Genomic DNA, 17575 nt, shown 5'->3' with positions numbered 1-17575 from the left:
GTACATTTCTCGAATCCTATAAAATTGAAAAACAAACAATTTTTTTTAAGTTATTTCTTTTTTGCGTTTGACTTCCTGCTACTTACATTTAAATCGCTTTCTGGCGTTCAGTTTATAGATCTCCATAGTTATGTGATGTTTAGCCAGAGTCGTTAACGAATGTAATATCAGCTAAATGTCTACTTGTATTGGCCTGGCCAAAAGCAATTGTTTAAAAGCCAACCATTTCCATGTGCATTACGAATGCGATTATTATTTCTTCAATATTTGCACACAATAGCGATATATTAGGAATTTAAGGAATATTATTGGGAATTCGAGCATAAAATTTAATTTATTTTTCGAATGTATTTGATGGAAAAGTTTATGAAATGATTATTTTTCTTGAAATTAAAGCATAAACTAAACAAAATCTAAAAAAAATGTAGGGCAATTAAATAATTAACTATTATTTTACATAGCCATAAGAAATTCTATTTTAATTCAAAATTGTGACTTGTTTAATTAAAAAGAAAAGAATCTCAAGTGCAATTGAGAAAAACTGAAATTGGTTATTTATAGTTAACAAATAGTTATAGCCCTTTTAGGGAGTATTCCATACTTTTCAGTCTTTTTTGCTGTCATACAAATGACATTGGGCCCTTTGCTGTTTTCTCGCTTCTAACACAAATTGAAGATTGAGTGGAACATTTTTATGACTGGGACAACAACGTGTGCCAATTTCAGTCGCATTGCGTTTGAGGCACATTAAATTGTTTACGGGGCAAAAAACGAAAAAAAGAAAACGCATAAAAGTCGCAAAATGGGAAGCCTTGAACTTGACCCAGCAGCAACTTGGCCAATAACAATAACTACAAGAGGCAGTGGCCAATAAGCGAGGAGCACTTGTTGTTGCTGTTCTTGTTGTTGTTGTTGGTGGCGACGTGTGTCAGGGGACTCGACTTGGACTTGGACTCGATTGTGCTGACATTGACGCAGATGGAGGCGCTGTTGTTGCCGCTCTTGTTGTTGTTGTTGTGGTAGTAGTTGTTGTTGTTATTGTGAGGGGCAGCCAGTGAGCCGTATAAGAGGTTGCGGGTAGGTTGCAAGACCAAAGAGCGCAGCATGAAATGTTATTACAAGTGGCAGGGTAAGGAATATGAATGGGGTAAAAGGGACACAGGGCAAGGGAGAGAAAAATTAAACCTTTTGACACAACGCGACGCTTGGACGAGCAACGCAACAACACAACTTGATGAAGATGATGAGGCTGCTCTTTGCTCTTTTTAGCCCATTACCAAAACAGTAAAAAGTATTATGGGTTTGTGACATTGTATGTATGTTTTTCACAGATATTGAGAGCAGTTATTTTGAAATTAGACCCACAAAAAATATAGCTATGACTTTCTTTGTTATAATTTTTCTTATAACCAATAAAAAAAATGATCAAACATTTTTCGTACAACAACTAAAATCATTTTTAGCATTTAAATTTATCGTTTTCCAATATTGTTTTATTTTACAAATACAATTAAAAATATTTAACAGGTACAAATGTTTTTTATTTTATTTAAAATATTTTAAAAGTACAAATATTTTTAATAACGCTGAAAAAAAATATTTTCTATATGTCAACTGTACTCTAGCATATATATGAAGATAAATAAGCACTCAACATTGTTTTGCTTTTTATTACTTAATCTGGCCCATCATTTTAAAGCATTTAAATTTATATAATATTTTATGTTGAATTTATGCTAAGTATAGAAAATTTATTATTTTAACCTAATCGGACATACATTTACAAACTGAAGTTAAATTCAATCATTCAAACCATAACTGGTTTTAATATAATATATTATTTTTCATACAATTTTAGCTTATTGTCTTCTTTTTTTTTAAGGTTTCGATATTATTTTGTAATTTTTTAATTCTTTTTTTAAAACTTATTTTTTCATTTATGTTATTAAATCGAAGGGTATAAAGGAAAAGGCTGCTGGGCAGATAATCGTCGAGCATTTGGACTGCAAGTTTCTTATTGATTGTAGCTGTAGTAGGTTGCTGTGGTTAGTTTTGTTGTTGTTGTTGTTGGCAAGTTGTGGATGCTGCCAATTACTTGTTGTAAGCCATCAACATCAAGCGATTTGGCTGCGTAGCTCCAGACAAAGTCAAAGGCAATGTAACCACCAAGTGGCGAACTGCGTCCGCTTTAGCGGTGGTGTTGGTGGTGATGCTGGTGGTGGTGGTGGTGGTGGTGGTGTTGATAGCCATCTTCTTCAGCTTAATTTAGCATGTCTGCGCGGTTCAACACTTTGCCAACCCGACTGAGACTCTGACTGAGACTGTGGCACATTCCCAGCCTCAGTCTCAGTCTCAGTCGCAGTCAGCGAACAAAGTTCCCTTCCCAACGGACGTGCCCATTTGGCAACTTGATAATCTCTTTCTTAAGCGGTCAGCGCCAATCACTCAGTCGGCACTCGACGACTCAAACGTGAGCGTTGTGTTCCTCTTTTCTGTAATTGTCTTAAATCAATCACAGAAAAGTGTTATTATGACAGCGTTATTAATCGTGACAGCGCAGTCGCAGCCAGCCAGCAAATTGCCAGCCAACGAACAAAAGACTCTGGCAACGAACTTGCCCCAACTATACAACTATACTACGTAGTTGCATCGCCTAATGATTTTGAACTTGCACCGCCATTTGCAGTTAATGCCACAGCCAGAAAACCACATGCATGTCCAAAACAGCCTACAGACAGTTCCAGCTGCCAGCTTCAACTTCAGCTTCAACTTCAATTTCAACTCCATTGCCAACTCCAACTGCGTCCGGCGTTCATGCCACATGCGGCCCACGCGAGTCGAGCGCCATTAAATGCAAATTATTTCATTTCTGTGCCAATTGTTGTGCTACTTTTTTCGGGCTCTGTTCGTGCGCATCATCAAAAGCAAATCATCAGTGCAAAATAGACAGAAGTACTGAACAAAATAACCAACTAAGTGTAGACAAACTTGAGCTAGCTGACAATCAAATACGCTTGTGCAATAAAAATTTCTAAAATTGATATATATTTTGAGCAAACTGTTTTGTTTTCAATGAAAATTTTATTTATTATATGGAAGACTGTAAAGAATTTCATAAAAATTGTCAATGCAAGCTGAAAGTAGGAGTGTTTAGTCAAAAAAATAGCAATAAATTTATTAAGTTGAAGTTAATTTTTTGAATAAAATTTTTTTAAGACATTTCTAACATAAATTTTGTAAATTAACAAGGAATTGATTTTAATAATAATTAATTATTAATTAAAAAATCAGCTGAACAATAAATTAAAAAAATCTTAGTTTTTAAACTGTCATATCTATGATATCTAGATGATATATTTATTTGATCCACAGAATACTTCTATACGATATGTTAAATATACTAGAACTTTCGAAAGGCTTCTAAGGAATTACAAATCTCCAAGTTGCGTTACATAGTTGATGACAAAGTTATAGAAAATCCTTAGTAAGTGTATAAGAAAGCAAAGAAGTATAAATTGGAAATGATGTTTGTGCTTTTATTGATTTTCCATGTTCCGCAGAGTTCCGTCATAATTACGAAGCGGCTCTGATTAGAATTACACAATTGGCAGAGCTGACAGCGGGAAGCAGGAAGAGCTGCAAACAGAGAAAACTAAGAGTTAGGAGACTTGGGAGAGTTGGGAGTCGGGAATTGTGAGCTGGGAACTGGCAAGCTGGCAAATGGCAAACAGAAAAGGTAAAGATGGAAATGTGATTGCAAATGTTGGCAGGAAATTGAGGTCAGTGTTATGATTGTTTTGTGAATGAGTTTTTTCTAGGCTTTTGTTTTTGTTTGCAATTTGCGGCACAGTGGCCAACAAAAGTCCATTAACAGCAGTCAATAGTTAAGCCATAGTCAGGAGTTGTTGAGGTTACAACCTGTAACCCAAAAATGCAAATCAAAGCAAGGAGTTGCTCATTAGACAAGCTGCTTGCCACCAAAAAAATGTGTGGGTGTGGCATGCCACAGTCAAGATTCGCGCCAAATTGACAGCTAAAAAGTATTTTCTAACCTGCCACGCCTCAAGGAGTTGCAACATCGTCTGCTGCCACTGATTTATTATTATTCGTGTGTGTTATGTGGCGCGTGTGTTTGCCACACACACGCACACACATAGAGCACACACACCTTCAGCTACGCCCTGACCGTAGATCATCGCGTTTGCAGGCGCATATTTCAGTTGACAGTTCATTTGCCTGCCTTTCTGGCTTTCTGGCTGCCTTTCAGCCTGATTGGTTGCAACACACACAGTTGCTGGCTTGCCACAATTTATGACTGGCAACTGTTTGCCTTTTGCAAGTGCTTCTTCTCGATCTCGTTCTCGTTGTTGTTGTTGTTGCATTTCTAATTAGCATTTACAAATGCTCGCTGCTGTTTGAACATATGCCCCCTGCGGCAGTTGTTGGCTCATTTGGAGCTCAAGTGCTGACAGCCAGCGATTGCAACGTGCAACGTGCAACTTGCCACTGAAATCTATTTGCTAAGCACTTCAGCTGCCTTTACAGTTTGAACAGCAATGCATGTCAAACTACAGTGCTTGTTAAACTGTTTTTAATGGCAGCAAGAAATGCGATAAACAACACAGAAAGTTTATCATCGGCATGTCGATGTTTTAATACCCTTCCCACTGATCGCTCCTATAGCAGCTATATGATATAGTAGTTTATAATAGTCCGATTTTAACTAAATCGCAATAAATGCACAATCTTTGAGTTTGGTTGATATATCTCAAAATATATAAAAAATTTTCATACTTAAGGTTGATTTTCGACGCATTAATACGATGGCAGCTATCTGATATAGTGAGCTGATCCAGTCAGTTTCGAGATATATTCTAGCTGCAGCAACATGACTCAGCTGCAGCAAGTTTAATCAAGTTAGCTCAAAAACTAAGAAACTAATTTTAATAAAAAGAGAATGATAGACGGACAGATCGACAGACATTCCTATATTGACTAAGCTGCTTATCCTGATCAAGAATATATATTTAATAGGGTCTGCCATGTCTGTTGAATGCATTATGCATTTTGTAAAAGAATAATAAGACCCTCGCAAGTGTAAAACAAAAGACTTAGGCAACGAACTTGCTTGACCATCAACTGCAATTAAGCAATCACTTAACATTCTCTAATGCCAAAGTGGAGTCACGTGTGTGCTTCGCTCCTTAAATTTCTGCGAATTCTTATCATGTTGCAAGGCTGCAGACGTTGCACATTCCTGCCACAATGTTGGGCGTCATTTGGCCAATGTCTGGCTGCCAAAGCGGCGCTAATCAGCCTGTGGCTGTGTGACACCTCCGGGCAACGACCGAGTGAGTGGCATTTAGCCAACGCTTTTTCTTCTGATTTTTATGGGTTATCTCCCCCTGTCCCACTCTATTGAATAGCTCTGCAAATTACAATTGATCGGCAACTGGTTCTGGCATGCAGAATTGAAGCGCCAACAGGTTCTTGAAATCATTGGCCACATTTGCCTCTAATATTCGATCGTGCATTCTCTCAGTTATGTGAAAAGTGTAGTTGTTGATGACGACTGCACTTTCCTCTGGCTGTCAATTAAACAGGCCGAGATTTGATAGCTGTCATTTCCGAATCGCGACTCTGCACCAAAAAGTGTGTCAAGTGTGCTACAAAGCGGCTTAATTGCTTGTTTCGGCGGGTGCAATCGATCATTTGATATCAAAAGCTACTGTTGGAAGCTTCCATCTACAATTTTAACTTCAACTTCTGTTTCTTCCTCCTATTCTGCTTGTGCTGCTAGGCAGCACCTGATGCTGCTCAACTGTACCTGTTCCCAGGCAAATGGCAGGCCAATCATTGGGTTAGCCTGGCTTAGCGTCGACCCTAGCGGCGATTTGGCCAACAAACAGATCCAACCAAGACTGAGACTTCGACTGCGACTGAGACTGAGACTGAGACTGAAGACCCCTCATTAAAACTACTTAAGGTGCTGCTACTTCAGTGAGTATTTCAGCATGCGGAGGGACCTTCAGCATACGAGTTTAATTTGCAACGAGCATGCAACAATATCATTTTTCAATTTTAACTGTAAAAACCAACACGTTATCCACAACATTGTAAACAAATCAATTTGCCAGCAAGGACCACACTAGTCTCATGCATGACTTCAACTTCGACTTCGCCTGGCGACTTCGCCTGAATTTCAATTAAGCCAATGGGGTCGTCTTAAACCAAATCGGACCAACCCACAGCGAATTACTGCTCGCCATCTAGAGATGACACTTGATCGGATTTTGAGTAAGTCACTCGCTTAAAATGTAATATTTCTTTATATAAATATGTATAGAGACATATTATTAACAGGACTAAAAAACACATTTATCAACGAGGAAAGCTTTTATAGTATAGAATATTCAGCTTATCTTTACAATTAAATCAATCTTTAGTAAAGATCTTCCAATATATAAATGCAATTTTCTGCATTTTTAGTCAATTTAAATATTTATATATCATAAATTGAATTGCTAATTATAAAATGATTTTTTTCTTTTTTGGGAAATCAATAAATACAAATTAAATTAATTTAATTTAATAGTTTTTAGGCGCTATGTTAAATCTTAACCAATATTTTGACATATAAAAGAATTTTTGTCGTTGCGCATGGATTTTAATAGATTTAACAATAATAAACTCAGCTATACTAAAAAAAAATGTTTTTCATAAAGCTGACCATTCAGTTATTTTAAAAAGTTTCTAAAATCCTTTACTCTAATAAACTGTAGTCTGTTAAGCTTGAAGCTTTTAATTTTTACCAGCTTTTTTAAGCTATAAGCGAAAAACGCAATATTATTCATATCACGCCTCTTGTTCATCTCTAAGCCGAAGTCACAGTTGAGGTGCAATTGGAACCCGTAATTAAAAAATTTCAACTTTGTCTGAAATTAATTTTGAATATGGCTGTGAAGAAAAGAGACAGACAGACAGACAGACAAACACTTGAGTTAAAGGTGGGGCTGGTGTTGAGGCTGAAACTGAAGCTACTTTTGCTTTTGATGACGCGCCGACGCCGCGCAAATTGCCTAGACGCGTTTCCCATCCAAAAGGGGGTCTCACTGACTATCTGAAACTGAGAATGAGAGCTGCTGGCAGCCTCAAGAGTGACGCGCGTGGATTAAGTTGAGCATTCAAATTGAAACTGACAGCCTGGCATCTGAGTTGGCTCAAGAGTCGAGGCACTTTAACTCTGCTCTCCACTCGCCACTTGACGAGCCTGAGGTATGTTTGTCCTGTGAGCTGTGCAGCGACTTTAATAAAAAGTGCCAGGTCCCATTTAGGAATTTGTTACTTTGTTCGCACGCATTGTAAACTTGTAGAAATAGTGGCAAAGTCATAAAAGTGGCGGCTGTAAAGCGCAGATCGCGTTATATGACAGCATAAATTTAACTTGGCCAACACATTTTGATTCCATTTTTATCTTATCGCTGCTCATAACCATGTCTATGCCGGCTTGACATCAACCTCCTCATCCTCAGCTCCAATGCCAAATGCGCCATAATTAAATGCACATAAAAATCTTGAACAAACATTTGCAGATTCATAATGCCCCCCTTCGTTATCCACCTCTCTGCTTGTTTCTAGGCGGCGCTAATTCAATTAGTTAAAAGTGCTAACAATTGCGAGTTCGAGTTCGAGTACTCGTATTTATGTTTGAGCTGCTGCCTGTTTGCATTCACTAATTGCCACAAACAACTTGAGAATGTGTAGGAAGTGGGCTGCTGGTTTAACTGACCAGGCTGCCAGTTACGCAAGCGGGTCAACAGCGTCACGATATTCATTTTCATTCGTCCACATTCACATTCTCATTCACAGTCACAATCACAGTCACATTCGCAATTGCATTTACATTTACCGACTTTGATGGAGACACTCGAAATAATCAACTAAATCAAATGCTTCGCCCACTTCAAAGTACAAACAAATGACTAAGGACACGATCTAGAACAAAAATAACTTAACAAGCAGTTCCTGGTCTTAACTTTTAACTTTAAAATTCTTGGAACTTCATTTTAATTCTAAGAAGCAATCGAGAACTCGACCATCTTCAAACTTTCATAACTTTGTAAAAATTGAACCGATTATCAAGCGGAATGTAATTGTATTCAAGTTTTTTTTTGTTTTATCTTCCTTTTTTATAAATTTTGTTAATTAAAAATTATAAAACAACACTTTAAACTTGATTCTGAGATCTTTCATTTTTTTTTTTAAATCGTGTGAAACTGAACAAAAATTTGGACTTGTAAAGTGGCTAACTCCGCAGTCTGACCAACTTCAAACTGTCATAGCTTGATTAAAACTGAACCGATTTTCAAGCGGAATGTCATTTTGTTCATGATTTGGCCTTTAAATACATTCTCCATTCCATTTTTGTTCATAAAGAATATTTAATTATTTTCGACCAAGATTCTATTTTGATGCTAAGGGTCCCCCCTTTGAAATTTCGAAAATTCAAAATTTTAAATCTCAAGTTTTTACTTTTAATCAACTCCTTATATCGCAATTAGTATGAAACAACACTTTTAACTTGATTCTGAGAACTTTCATTTTTCTGTAACAAATCATGTAAGATTCAACAAAAATTTTAACTTGTTAGTTGCTAGATTAAAGATCGGACCAACTTCAAACTTTCATAACTCAGTTAAAACTGAACCGATTTTCAATTTGGCCTTTTAATTCATTCTACATTCAAATTTTCTTCATTTAGAACAATTTGTTTTTTTCGACTATAATAGCCATGGTTCGATTTGGACGATAATAGGGAGGGACTTGGGTTTCGATTTTTATGCAGATATTTCCATTGGCTGGATTTTTATTTCATACAGTCGAGGATTATTCGCAAAGTATAATTAAAATATATTGTAGACACCTCGACATGATTAATTTGGGTTCTATCTTCCACTTTACATATTTATGCATATGAGGGCTTTCGGTGTTGTTCACGCAGCAAGAACATAAAAGGTGATTTGTTAGCGAGCCATGCGGAACATGTGCTTCTTGTGTCATAAATCAACTTAACAAATAGAAGAAATGTAAGCCCGAAAGAAGTGACCATGAAAAATATGTAGAATGCGAAGTAATTGAAAAAGCCAAAAAGCGAAAGACACGAATCAAGAGTTATACTTTGCGTGGGAAATAGGAAAATCTAACATAAATATTAACTCTGGATAAAATTAATATTATTATATTATTATCATAATTATTAAAACTATTAGTATTTTTAAAAAAACTCATTATATCTGCAATAGTTTGATCATTTTAATAGAGTAAATATTTGTCTCGTCAATGCCTTTTACCTACTCAATGGGTGACATTCACTTGTGATTTATGATAACATAGAACAGCTCGCATTTATACACACACTCACACTCACTAATATTAGCGACTTTTACATGATGTCATTGCACTCGATTGGGCGATGAAATCGAATGCCAAATTTTGACACAGCGCATTAATAAGCGTATGGATTTATGTTTGACTGGGAGACCGACAAGTCGGCATCTCTTGTGGCATCACGAGACGCAGACGATTGGGGGACACCCACGCAGGCGTTGATTTTAAGCCGATTTCAAAGCCAGACAAATGTGTGTGGCTTAGCGAAAGAACAGCGATTTGCACGAGGTCCAAACCCCAACATGAAATTCAATATCATTCACTACACAAAGCCAAAAAAAAAAGAGAAAAAAAACAAGAGATTCAAACTTTTGTCAAGTTCGTTGCCTAAGTCTTACGTTTTGGTCAATACGAAACTCACCACGACAGCGACGCTGACGTCGTCGTCGGCGTTGCTGCTGTTGCTGCTGCTCTTGCCGTGCTGCTGCCAATTGGAAGTGTCAAAACGATGACGTCACAGCTGTAAACAAAGCTGAAACCAAAACAAACCGAAGCCGGCCACGTGATTTGCGCCAATGCAAAAACTTGTTTCAACTGACAGTTGCTGACACTGGAACGTTTGCTCGTTTGTTTACATGTTGCAGAGAGCGAGAGAAAGAGAGAGCGTGACACACTGAGAGAGTGAGAGACTGTCTGAGAGAGCGAGTGCTTGTTGCTCTCTCGCTCACGTGTTGCTTTTGAGGCGCCTCTGCAATTTGTGCATTTGGTCAAGTTCAAGTGTGGTGAGTCGTTCTCTCTCTCCCTCTCCGCCTACCTGTCTCTCTCTCTAATGCCGTTGCTGCATTGTCTCCATCTTTTATAATCTCAGTCTGCTGAGGCGCTCGCGCTCAGTCTTGCTGCGCACCTCGTCGTGTGAAGTTGTCGTCGTTGTCTGTTCGACATTTTCTTCAGTAAGTTGCAAGCTTCAAGTGTCTGTTGCTGTCTCGCTCTGACAGCGGCTTACGTAGTCCGTTCGTTGACCGATCGCTCATTCGGTTACGTCATTCGCATCGCTTACGTCGTCGTCGTCGTAGTCGTTGTCTTCTCCCATTTGAGAGGCTCACTGCGGCAGCGTCTGCGCATCTTGCCACATTCCGAGTCGCGCTTAATCCCGAGACACAACTCGCGCAACGCTGCAAAAATCTATATTTTGTGAGCCTCATCCAGACAAAAATATTCTTAGAAAATTCGCGAATTCTCAAACTGTGTGTGCGTGTGATTGCAATGATTAAATAATAATAACATTTGCATTTAATTAAAATAATTAAATATTTATTTATATATTATACAATAAAAAAAATATATATTCTATTAAAAAAACTAAATAAATTAAATTTGTTAGAAATAGGAATATGTATCAAAGTTCAGTTATTCAATGAAAGGATTTGGTTGATTTAAAAATTTTTAAATAAAAATGTTTTCAAGAATTCTAATTCTAACTTAAGGAGCAAATTTAATAGAGCAAATTTGAGAAAAGCTTTTAAGTCTCCATAATTATTTAAATTTAAATTTGTTTTTAATTATATAAAATTCAAACAGAGAATAAACTATATGAATTTTATTTTTTTGTAGTTTTTTAAATTTGAAAGTTGTCAGAAAACATAAAATCAAATATTTTCAAGTTTTCAAAAAATATAATGATAATTATTTGAGAGACTAATTTGTTTTTGATCACAGTATTGCTGGATTAGAAAATATTCAAATTGTGAATTATAAATTTCCTATAAAGGGAATCAGCAAAGTTTCTTTGATCAAACTATTTGTTAGAACTGTGTGTTGAACCATCTTTCAGTGAGTGTGTGTGTTTTGTGAGAGTCTCTGCTTAAAGTAAATTTTGCATAAAACATTTTGAATTCCCAGCATAAATGCAATTAGCCAAATTGAAGGCAATCAAATTAAAGTGCAACTGCAACAAAGTAGCGACTGCATAAAACGAATATCGAAATCAAAATAAACATAAAACAGAATAAAGTAAAAACAACAAAAAAATAACAATCAAAAGGCAACGCCAACGCTGCAAACAACGCGAACAACTTTATAAATATAAACTGAGACTCAGACTGAGCACGAGCCGCCCAGCAATTGGCATGAGTTGGTGGAAGCTGAAAGCTGCAACTTTAGTGTTGTAGTTGTTGTCGTTGTCGATGTTGTGGATGTTGTGGATGTTGATGTTGGCTTGCTGCCACCTTGGAATAGGCAAAATTAACTAAATTACAACATCAATGCAAGGCAACAGCCAAAGCAGAAGCAGCAAATTTGTTGCACATGCAAATTTATGTGTAAGTGTAGCAGCAACAATAACAACAACAGCAACAACAACATGCAAATAATTGTGTTTAAATAAAGCTGTAGCCAAGAATTTCGTCTAGGCCTGCCCAATGGTCACTACACAGAGAAAAAAATCAATTATTTTTAAATAAACGTTTTGAAATATTTGAAGTTAGCAAGAATTTTTAGGTATGTATTCAGAAAATACAGTTGTTTTGACAAAATAAAAATTAAAGTATTTGTTTTTTAATTTTAAAATCGTCAAAGTACATGAAAAGTCATTTTCTTTTTTATTTGTTCTCAGAACCATAGACAAGCATAATCAAATAAGAAATAAAAAAAAAATCCATAAGAAACAATTATATTTTCCAAAAGAAATTGTGTGAATTGTGGATTTGTCAAAAAAAATTTAATTAATATTTATTAAACGCCCACTAAGAGGAGTTTACCAAAAACTTAAAATTATATCACAAATAAAAGTTTGAAATTTACTACTCAAATTGTATACATTAAATTAAAAACTGAAAACTGAAACTGAAACTTAAAACTGAAAGAAAATAAACATAAAAAACTAACAAAATAACAATAATAAATAAATATTTGATAAAAACTTTAAGTTTTTATTAGAGCTTGAATGATTCAAATAATAAAAATTCGTGCTTTTGTCAATTAATTCATACTCGAATTACTATACAAGATTACTATACTTGTACCATTTTGGAATCATTTTATCTCTTTTTTTCTGTGTAGCCAAGTTTTGTAGCTGCTGTGGCAGTTGCAGTTGCTGTTGTTGTAGTTGTTGCCACTGCCGCATTAAGCCATATCCGGTTCAGCTTCAGCAACAGCTTGGAGCGAGCACTATGGACACTGCTTGTCTAAATTTAGCGCTTAATGAAGCTGCTGTTGCTGCCGCTGTTGCAGATGCAAATTGTGGCATGGCAAACAGATCAAGACTCGAGTCGATTCGAACTGTTTGCTTCTTGTCTCGTTTCGGCCCTTTGCGTTCTTGTTCGTAATAATTCATAAAAATTGGCAAATTAAACGCCAACACAACAAATGATTCCCGCGTGGCGACTGCTGCAATTTGTATGCAATCGCATGGGGCAACATACAACATACAACATGCAACAACCAGAAACAGAAACACAAACAAAAACAAATAATGGCCAGCCAATTGCTGTGGCATGCAACACAATGAAACAGTTGGATGATAAATGTGCGCCCACTTTGCTTACGAGTATTTATGGCCACTCAAATTGCATTCAATTGATTCTTGGTGGCCCCCCCATCCCCTACCCCCTTGAGTTGCCCCCTCCTGTGTGGCGTTGGCGTTGCATAACCCTTAAGTCAAACTCCTAACTTATTTTTCCCCTTCTCTATACACAGGAAAACTGCTTGAAACAATATCAAAAATTAAAGAAAAAAAGAACAACGGCCATTCGTGTTGTGTTTAGTGCATGTGTGTGTGTGAGTAAAATGAGCTTACACTGAGCACCAAAAATATTTACACCATAAATAATACAAAAGTGCAACAAAAAGTGATTAATAACAAGTGATCAACAAGCAGCTGAAATACTTTTAAAAGCGGCATCAGATTTTCTTTTGCGGAGAAATGAGTAACATCAAATTATTGGTAAGTTCCCTAAAAATTGAATATACATTCTAGTTATTTGACTAATTATTGGCATTAGTTTATAGATTCATTTGTTGAACTGCCAATTAGCATAAATTTAACACAAAGCCACAATTAATTAACTGGCCGAACAACAACCGCAAACAAGTTAAGCTTTTGACTCTGAAATATTTACAATTTATTAATGGATTTTCATTTGTTTCAATTGTTGATCAATCATCTGCGGTTTATGGAACAAATTACACTTTGCTTAAATATTTTGAGTGTGGTTTTAATTAAAAAAAATAGCTTTTTAAACAGGAAACGCATTAGTTAGAATAGATTTTATATTAATTATAAATTACATAAATTATGTTTCCTCATGCGAGCAAGGCTGGACTATATCAGTCAATTTATACTAATATAAAATATAGATTTGACAAATCTACACTTATCTCATACAGCGATTAAATTACAAACAGAGAATAATTAATATCTGATCTTTATGATTGTTAAAGTCAAGTTGCATGCAATCGATTGAAACAACGTATAAGTTTTATTATATTTTCCTGACTTCTCAGCTCATCGGCTGTCAGTCTGTCAGTCTGACAATCTGTCAATCGGCCATTCAGCCAGACAGCTTTTTGCTGACCGTTGAAGCGAAGCGGTAATGTCTACCGCCCCTCGAAGGTCACATTAAAAATATATTTTACAAAAGATGATACAAAAAAAAAAAAAAATACACAGCCAAATTTATGTATATAACATTTAATTGTTGGACAATTATAATTATTTTCGCATTTTCGACTTTAATTTTAATAGCACAAGGAGAAGAAAAAAAAATGAGGGAATATTTGCTGGGCATACACTGCAAACGAATCCAATCAAATATCTAATAAAATATATAATAAATCTTTCAAGTTTAATAATATATTTAAATATTCACTATTGTTTATTCTTCATTAAAATGTGCATTCATTAAAAATGCCAAGGCCCAAAAAAAAAAAGATTGCATTAAACACAATGAACTCAATGTATCTGCGAAAACTTTAACTTCGTTATATAGTTTTTTACCCTGTATATGCTGATTGATTAATTACATTTTTCTGTTTGAATCTATCAGTCTGAGATAGATTTTAAAGTCAAAAAACTTGGTATATTTTACTGTAGGGTGTCTTCTAGTCAAGCACTGCTGAATGTTTTCCCAATTTTTTTTCACGTTTCACAGCTTGTCGATTGATTTTTGCGGAATTGCGAATTTATTTATTTACATTTTTTGTAGTTTATTTTTTGCCAATTTTGTTTGTTCTCTTTTTTTGTTTTCTGAATTTGTGCATTTCATTATTTTCTTGGCATAGATAAAAGAGAGAAGGGAGGAAAAAGAGGGAGAAATTAAATTAATTGAGCGTTTGTCTTGTGTTTCATTGAAAACGCAAGAGAATCGCAAACAAATTTCGCATTGCCGCCTGAATAGTCACAGCCTTGAGAGGAACAACAAACTTTAGTTTAACTTTAAATAAACTACAACAAACACGACAACAACGAGAACAACAAAAGCATAAGATATTAATTCCGCATATAAGCAAGTGCGATTAAGTATGCCATAATAAAAGTAAAGCGTGAGTCGAACTAATATTGAGTAATTTTCCATATGGCAGAGAGGCAATATTACAAGGGCGGGGAAAAAGTAGAGGGTCTTAAAAATAAATCTATTAGGCGTACGGTCGCAGGATGGTCGTAAATTACAGCAGCTCCTAATTGAATTAAAGTCATTTCAAGGCGGCGCACTGTGCCTCTGTGTTGTGTGTCCCTCGAAAGCGCAAGAGTGAGAGAGCGAGAGAGATAGAAAGAGACATAAATTCCGGCACCTTCGTAGCAGTAACGTTGCTATTTTTGGTCTGTTCCAGTAGGCTCTGGCCACAGGTCCAGCAATATATTTATTATTGTAAAGCCCGTTGAACATAATCATTAAGCGCAATTTACCTACAAAGTTTCATGCCGCCAACAACGAAGCAAGAAGGAGCGACAGACGGACAGACAGACAGCCGGACAGATGGCGAGACAGACAGGCAGAGTCCGTGCAAAATGATTATTACCATACGCCCGCGTCTCTCGAGTCTAGCAACATGAATTGGGATACAGGGTGGGCCAAACAGTTGAGCACGAGCGCAACGAAAGACTCAAGACACGAACTTGACTTGCCACAAATACAAACTGTGGCAAATTTAACAGCACTCCACATGCATTACAACCAAATCAACAACAAAAACAACAACAGAAACTACTACAAATGCAGTTGCTTGTTCATACACAAAGAAGTGAAAGCTGTTGACTGAAACTCAAACTGTGTCTTGGGCTGGGTCCACACTCATTTGGCATTTACGAAACTCTCGGCACATAACGGGCAACTGTCAATAAATAATCAAAATAAACCAAAATCGGACAATTGACTATTTTTGGTAACTTGTTGGAGGCTTGTAAAAATATATTTATACAATAACAAAAAAATGTGATTCCAATGAAAAAGGAATTGAGTTCGGATATTTCATGAATTTGTGAAATTATCCAATGATGCAATCACTTCACAATTAACAGTTAACAGTTTACAGTTACCAGTTACAATTTCGATATCAATTCTCAGTTCCCAATTCCATTTTCAGTGGGTGCCAATTTATATAGAACTCAGACAGTTTGAGCATTTTAAATGTCAGCAAACGAGTTTTAATTTTGGCACAAAACGAAATTTGAATTTAACAAAAAACGCAGTCACCAAAAAGTAAAGCTAAATTAATTTAAATCACAGCGTGCATTGTGCTGATGGCCAAAGTAGCTACCAAGTTGAGTTGCTTGCCTTGAGTTCGCATATCGCGCTACAGTTTGCGGACTTGGCTAAAACACGAGCTCGAACTGCGTCACAGAACAAAGCGTAACAGTCGATGGGCATTAGAAACACACAGCGCAAAAGCTGACGCATCTCAGCTAAGCAAAAGAGCAGGCTTGACGAGCAGATACCCTGTTTGTTTGCTTGTAGAATAGTTAGGATAAATTATTTGAAATGGTAACTAACTGAAAGGCATACCCCAAATTAGTCATTTATTGATTACAGGGTATTGGGAAGACACTTTAAATAGCATTTCTATTAGTCTTAACCTTAATTTGTTTACAAATTTGTTAATTCAATTGAAATTAATGTTCTTAGGGGTCAAACAAAAGACTTAGGACACAAACTTGCCTTTGTGTAGTTCTGAATATCCAAGTGATAGCAATTTAATTAGCGTAATTTAAGAAGCAAATGCTCAACTAACAGATACTCTGTCTATTTTAATATCATTGTTCCAAACACATTTGAAGTATTATAAAAGTTAAAGCTAAATCTTTGTATCAACTTATTTATATTATTTATTTCTACGTTTTTTCGCTTTTTTTTATAGTTATTAATTGTTTTAAATTCAGCTTAGACTAGCTGACAATACTTTGTCAAATCTGTTACAGGGTATTCAGTAGCCTCTTTAATAAATGTCATCTATTAGCACTGACCTTAATTTGGAATTTAGTTGCAAAAGTTCTAACGCCAGACAAAAGACTTAGGACACAAACCTGCCACTTTCAGGTTTCAAATTCAAGTTTACGACAATTTAATTAGTTTAATCGATGCATAAAACAGCAGCTGCTTCCCCTGTTGCTCTTCCTCTTTCTTAATCTCTCTCAGCACGCATCTCGCTGCTCTGCGGCAATCTTTGGACTGATGCTTGATATATATATTTATGGTTAGCATAAAATTTAAGTGTTGCATAAGTTAGAAGAGGGACTGGTTTTGGAATTCTGTTACTTACTCTGACTATCTCACATTATTTAAACCAATTTTTAAGAGTTGACGCTAATGATTAATGCTTTATTTGTTGTGATCCCTTTTGGCTACTCATAACGCATAACGGTAATTTGCAGTGTTATTAAACGCAATTACTGTCAATAGGTTTTTGCCCTTCTTCTGTATTTCTTGGCCATAATGAATTGCACGAATTTTGTTCCAAAGACAACCGAATGCGAAAGTTCAAAGACACGCACATTTTGTGAGTTTGTTAGAACGAGAGAGAAATGAAGTGAGAGAGGAGATGCGTAGATTGACATTCGTTTTGCCATTAACAAAATATATTTGCGCCTTTTCGTTTTGTTTTCTTGTCGTAAGCTTTTAATAGGATTTTTATTTAACATATGTTTGCTTCTTCTTTCTCCTGCTTCTCCTCTGTTTTCTGCCTTGAGACGTGACTT

This window comes from Drosophila innubila (genome assembly GCF_004354385.1).
Source record: "Drosophila innubila isolate TH190305 chromosome 2L unlocalized genomic scaffold, UK_Dinn_1.0 4_B_2L, whole genome shotgun sequence".
Taxonomy (NCBI): Eukaryota; Metazoa; Arthropoda; class Insecta; order Diptera; family Drosophilidae; genus Drosophila; species Drosophila innubila.
The sequence above is the reverse complement of the archived record's forward strand: the minus strand, read 5'-3'. Positions refer to the sequence as shown.